Here is a 7125-nt window from a genome sequence, read left to right as displayed (position 1 = left end):
AGCGTTTGAGAACCCTTTCAGTCAAAAGCGTCTTCTAATATTCAATCTAACCTCCCACGGTGCAACATGAGGCTATTTCCTCTCAACCTATCACTTGTTACTAGAGAGAAGAGACTGACACCCACCTTGCTCCAACCTCCTTTCAGGGAGTTGCAGAGAGATATGTTTAGTCCTCAGGCATTATGTTCTGTGTTTTCAGTAAGTGTCTTTCAAAACCAGATGGGCATATGAGAGAAACCTCACATTGCTTCTCAGACAGGAGGATCACTGATCAGGAGCTACTTTTTCTTGCAACCAATTAATCTCAATTATTAAACAACAATGTGGTATTCAGAAGTACAATTAAATGATCCAAGCCCTCCTGCTCTCTGTTCTAGTGCAGAAATCACTCCAGGGACACATAGTGATTTTCTCACAGTTGCTTCACATGGCACTTCAACTGATTTAGAATGCTGGAAGGAAGAGTCTTTGCCTTTTGGTTTTGGGTCCCTCCCTTCAACCACCAGAATCAAAGTAGCTGGGAAAAAAGAACCTTTCTCCTGTCTACTGCAGTAAACTAAGACTGCCAGCTTTATAACAAGCACAACTGGAAAACACTCTCCAGATCTACTTTGGTCCTTTTACTTACTTTCTGATTCCAAATGTCCTGCTCCAACAAATCAGGAAATAATTGTGCTGGTGCCACTATATGATGGGTTCTGGCTCATTTGGCTATAGATGGGCCAGCTTGCTCTGCTGAATGAAGGATGTGTGTGATCAGTAGCTGTGACTCAAACAAAACTGTGGCATCACTTTACTAATAGCAATTACATTTTTACAGGTGTATGCTCCTACTTTTAACTTACATTACAAAGGCTTGCCTCAGTGACTGCTCAAATCATTATCAAACAAATAACAAAGCAAAACCACATGGTTGACAACATTACTACAGTACTAGGGCATACCTTATTTCTTTCTCCAGGCTTCTCATCTTAGAGGCAAAATACTCCACTATGGGTCTTCACAGGTTCTTTTCTCTGCCTGCCACTGTATGAAGAAAGCACAGATCACAGAAAATGAACCCTTTCCTATCACTAATACATGTGTGCTTCTTACAGCAAGTACCCTCCATCCGAAAGTAGCTTCCTCTTTTTAAACTGAAATTCCCCTTCTTTCAAAGCACATTTAATGCTCTCACAAATGTCAATTTTACTCACGGTGTCCCCGAGCTGCTGTGTAGCCCTGGTCTTCAAAAAATCCTCTGCTTGGATTTTGCCTGATGGAAATAACCATTTCTGGATAGGGTTTAGTTCTTATGGATGGCAAATTCCATTCCAGATTAGAAAAAAACCCATCTGTCCTTTCCCAACACTCCCTTCTGAAAGTCACCAAGTTAATTTAAGATCATAATGACAGAAGAAAAAATACAGCTGAATGTGTTGTTATGTAAGAATAGTGATTGATTCCATAACATTTATGGGAAATCAGAGAAATTTAAGGCCACGGCTGCCAAGCTTGTCATATTCTTACTGTTTTTCTAGTATCATGAATCTGGAGGTTGTAGCAAGGTAGGTATTGGTCTCTTCTCTCTAGTAAGTAGTGATAGGATGAGAAGAAATGGCCTCAAGTTACACCAAGGGAAGTTTAGGTTAGATATTAGAAGAAATTTCATCCCTGAAAAGGTTCTCAACCACTGGATCAGGCTCCCCAGGGAGGTGGTTGAATCTCTGTCCCTGGAGGTGTTTCAAAGATGCAGAGCTGTGGTGCTGTGGGACATGGCTTAGCACCAGACTTGACAGAATTAGGTAATGGTTGGATTTGATCTGAAAGGTCTTTTCCAATCCAAACAATTCTATGATTGTATGACTGAGTAAAAAATGTTATGGTTACATATTTGACTATTTCTATGTATAATTCCTTGATAAATTCCTAACTTTATTGTGCACTGCCAATTTATTTACACAGAATTTGATTTCCACTATAACTTAATTTTGAATCTGCCAGCATAGTAAAACTTGTAACTTTATAATCCATTAAGATTTGGTTTAAGCTGGTTTATTAGCATGCAGTGAACCTCATGAAAGCCCATCTTAATGACTGCAGTTGTGCTCACCAGCCCTGGACCAAACATTATTCACACCTGAGTCTTTTTTATCTAAATCACAGTTCATAAATGGTATTTAAAAAAGAAACAACTGTCTGGGAAGAAAAATCTATTTTTTATCTATTACTTATTAAACATTATTAGAAACAATTTCCAAATCAGTTTCTATACACACCTTCCTTTGCTCAGGACAAACTACTCACCAGCTCTGATGAAAAACAGAGAAGCAGGCTGCTGTGAGTGAAAAAGGGAAGTATTTTTCTCCAGTCTGTAGCAATCAGAGAGCTATAATTTGCTTCTAACTCAAGTTTCCTGTGAAAGCAGCTGAAAGAATACTTTCTCTGACTAGACTCATTAAAAACTAATTTGATCTAATGTAAGTGTTTTCCAAACAAGCTCAGTAAAAATCTAAAACCTAGTAGCTTCTGCAGACTTCAGGTTTTTTTACTTGGTTGCGACTTAGCCTTGTACTTAACAAAAAAAACAGGAGAGGTTCACAGGATTTTTGGAGACAATGGAGTATCCTCTGTCCACTCTAAGATGTTCACCCAAAGTAATGATGAATGAGACCTACATAGTGTACTGAAAGTGATCACACTGGAAATGCCCAGGGGGGTTGCGGAGTCTCCTTCTCTGGAGATACTCAAAACCCACCTGGATGCATTCCTGTGTGATCTGGTACAGGTGACCCTGCTCTGGCAGGGGGTTGGACTAGATGATCTTTCGAGGTCCCTTCCAGCCCCTAACATTCTGTGATTCTGTATTTGTACTTCTGCCTGCAGAGTCTCACCATTTATACTGAATGTCACACAAATTTATGGAGTTCAATTGTCATCTGAGTCAACTCACCAGCCAGATGGGCTGGTTGCAGTGAAATGAGGAGGAGGCAGTGCCCTGTATATAAGCTTGAGTAAATTTTGATGTGATGTGATTTGCTTCCTTGTTTATGGTGAAAATTTTACAATCCCTTTATAGCTCAGCTTTGCCTATATAGTGGTCAGTAACACAGAGATGTTGCAATGTGCTGTCTGCAAAACTTGTTGAGCAGCATCTGAAATAAAAAACAAATGTGGCTAAATCATAGACTCATATCTTTGTTTTGGTTGGAAAAGCCTTTTAAGATCATTGAGCCCAACCATGAACCGAGGCTGGTGCTAAACCTCAGATCTACTTCTTTTAGACACCTTCAAGGGTAGGGAATCAACCACTTTCCTGTGCAGCCTGTTTCTGTGTTCGAGAATCCTTTCAGTGAAGAATTTTCTGCTAATATTCAACTTAAACACCCCTGGAGCAACTTGAGGCGATTTTCTCTCATCCTATCGCTTGTTAATAGGGAGAGGAGACTAACAATCACCTCACTACAACCTCCTTTCAGGGAGTTGTAGAGAGCAAGAACTCCCCTAAGCCTCCTTTTCTCCAGACTAAACAACCCCATTTCCCTGAGCTGCTCGTCAGAAAACACAGGCAGGACTTGGAATTGACCTGCACCCTCTCCACCTCTGAAGGAGGGCTGTAACTACTAAGCTGCTGTAAAAATAGTCCAAATGTAATACAGAAAGATAGAGACATCATCCTTCTGACCGTATTTCAAAAGGAATAAGAACCTGTAATCCAATTTTGTGCAGAGACAGATTCAATATGTTCTGAGACAACCAACTACATCAAGTCTATCAAACAATATGAAGAGCAGAAAGACTTTCTTTTGGGTCTTGGCTAGGACTGGGTTTTGCTAGGGAGGGCCTGAACTAAGCATCTCAGGTTTTGTCACCTGGAAATCTGTGATCCTGAAGGCCTACAAGATTTAGGATAGGTAACAGCTGAAAAGGGGCTTTCATGTGTGAATGCCTTACATCCAGTTCAGGAATCATCTTAGGTACTGAGAAACTTTGGTGGCTTTGGCTTTGATTGGACAAGCCTTTTGCATTTTCTCATGGCCAGAGGCAGCTACTATATTGCTTTTGAAAGGTATGTGCTTCAGTTCCTAGCAGCAATGGCCAGCACTACCTGGGAAAACACTCTAGCCCTCAGGAAAGATTGAGATTTAAAATGTTGGTGGTCCCAGGGTTCATCTTACCAAGTCTACATAGCTGTCCAGGAATAAGAACTGCAGTAGAGCTCTCAGGTACCCTTGGTTTAGTTTTGATTCAGACAAAGCAGCAGTTGCTATTATGAAGCAGGGGGACTACATTTAAACTTCAGTCCTTCAGGTTATTTAATTAGCTGTGTCCTACAGGATGTTCCAGTTAAACTGGGAATAAGGTTTATTTAATATACAATGCCTGAGTTTTCTGAGGTGGAGATTAAAGTGCATTTGAAGATCTCCTGGCTTCTGGTTTAGCAACCTGTGCAAACAACATGTGATTCTTTGATGTGGAAGTGATGGTAACGTAGAAGGGAATTAAACACATAAAATTTAAATTCAAGCAATGATTTTACCAACACTTAACCCTATGTATATGCTGGTGTTCTGACATGCTCCTGTCCATGCATCCTATAGACTCACTCAGTCTTTTTCTGTATTATGCTAACTGAAAGAATCATGACATTTGACACCAAAGCAGAAAGGGCATCCCTTTCCATTACGGTCCTCCAAAAGGATAAGAGAATCTGGCAATCCTCCTAATAAGAGGATAAATTAAATTTATTGCTTTAAAATAGAATGAATCACATAAGAAGAAAATTCACAGGCACTTTTGTGTGGGGTTCTGTTCAAAGCCATCACTTGGAGGCAGCAGTGAAATAATAAGCCCCTTTGAACAAAACTTGGGTATTTAAACCGCTATGCTCTGCTAACTCTGCTTTTCTTTGCTTGACTACATTTCTTATTAATGGAACTACAGACAATTGTTCTGTCAGGAGTGATCTTTCTCTAGCTAGGGTGAACAAAATTACTTTATTTTATCCTGGGATGCATTCAGAAGAGTGTGGCCAGCAAACTGAGGGAGGTTCTCCTGCCCCTCTACTCTGTCCTGTTGAGGCATCATCTGGAATACCATATCCAGTTCTGGGATCCCCAGTTCAAGGCAGACAGGGAAGTCCAGGAAAGAGAGTAGTGGAGGCTACAAAGATGATGAGGGGACTGGATCATCTCTCTGAAGATGAAAGACTCAGAGACTTGGGGATTTTTAGCCTGGAGGAGACTGAGGGAGGATCTCATGAATGCTTATAAATATCTAAAGCATGAGTGTAGGGAGAATGGAGCCAGACTCTTCTCAGTGATGCCCAGTGACTTGACAACAGGGAATGGACCCAAACTGGAACACAGGAGGATCCACGTAAACATCAGAAAAAAATTCTTCCCTGTGAAGGTGGCAGAGTGCTGGACAAGGCTGCCCAGAGAGGTTGTGGAGTCTCCACCTCTGGCAGCCTTCCAAAACATCTGGGTTGTGTTCCTATGTGATTCACTCTAGCTGACTGGGGTTTGGACTAGATGACTTCAGGACGTCCATTCCAACCTCTGTTGTTCTGTGATTACTGAGATTTCCTGACCCTTTGTTGTTAATATGACCAAGAATCATTGAAGAATGGTGGGAGAGTACAAAATTTTAATAGGTACACTGGGAGTATCAAAGAAGTTGGAGAAAATACTGGTGATTAGGTCATCGATGAAACTAAATAGCCAGAGGAAATGAAAGAAACTGACACCATCATCAAATCACCTCTTATCCTGTGTGGGATTTGATAACAGAGCTGTGGAATAATCTCTTCTTTATCCTGAAATCTTCATATATTGTGACCTTTCTATTGTTGTTTTAAAAGAGGGTGACAACAGCAAACTGACAGGCAGAGTTTCATTTTCAAGGTTTGATGCAGGGCTAAATTAAGATAATCCCCTGAAGTGAAAGGACAGGAACCAGCATCTTTCAGAGATGCAGGATGTAATATCCCTCAATACATTTGGTGAGTTACAATGAAAGAAAGAACCCATCCATAAGGATAGGCTGCACAGGTAGTTTCCTCTTGGACCAGAAAGACGTAGACTACTCCTGTCCTGAGGCTAACGCAAAGCAAAAAGCAGCTCAAGGCTCTGCAAACTAGCCTACAGATAGCTTACCTATTGGTGAGTGATTTCTCTAACCTTTAAGAACTGTGATTGTGTGCATGAGAGCTTGTATTCATCCAAAGACATAGGAACAGCTATCTTAAATCATCTTGCATTGTGCAAGCTGGAATGTGTCTGTAGTGTATTAGCTTGCCAAAATGAGGAAACACTGTTTTAAGCCATTTTGAATGAAATGAGCAATATTAGGTTGAACAATGGAAAATTGCATGAGTTGCTGAATAAATATCAATTTTGGTAAATCTAGCAGCTGCCTCAAGGAGACTGAAAGGTTAGAGTTTTGTATCACCATTATTGCACATTTTTAAGGCTCAGACAGGTAATTTCACAATCTGAAGCCCATTTATGCTCATCTGCAGTACAGTTGTGGAGTTCATACTCAGATTACAGAATCACAGAATTATTTTGAAAAGGCCATTAAGATCGAGTCCAACTGCTACCTAATTCTACCAAGTCTGGGTTTAACGTTAATTTGATCATTCTCCTGTTTAATTGTAGTTAGTGTAGTGGGAAATATTGTTTTATTAGGATGTGAATGCATTTTAAGCTTTTTTGTTTATCAATAGATAATCGTCTTTGTAAAAGGCTCACAGCTGCAGGGTTTATTGCATTCAGAAATGCAGTAAGGATGTAAAAGCTAGAGTCACTCTGCTGGTAAATATTTGTCTCTGTCCTCATGTGTAGCTGTGTTCTTCACAGTACATTATGCACTTCTGTGTAAGACATTTGCTTACCTGGTCTTTTAAGACCATTATATTACATGCCTGTATAAATCTGTGTGTGAGTGCAGGCTATGTTGGCAGGAAAAAAAGCCCGTTTGCTTCTAATTCTGTGTAACTGAAGTTATTACCTAACTTCAGGAGAGCTGATGGACAGTTTGTATAGCTATGGTCTCCTAAAAATTGATTTGGTCCACACTAGACTTCACATTGTATTTTATCATCCTACTTCAGAACAGGCTGGATAGATAGCCCAAGGCCAG

Source organism: Indicator indicator, chromosome 1, assembly GCF_027791375.1.
Source record: "Indicator indicator isolate 239-I01 chromosome 1, UM_Iind_1.1, whole genome shotgun sequence".
Lineage (NCBI taxonomy): Eukaryota > Metazoa > Chordata > Aves > Piciformes > Indicatoridae > Indicator > Indicator indicator.
Note: the sequence above shows the minus strand (reverse complement) of the source record.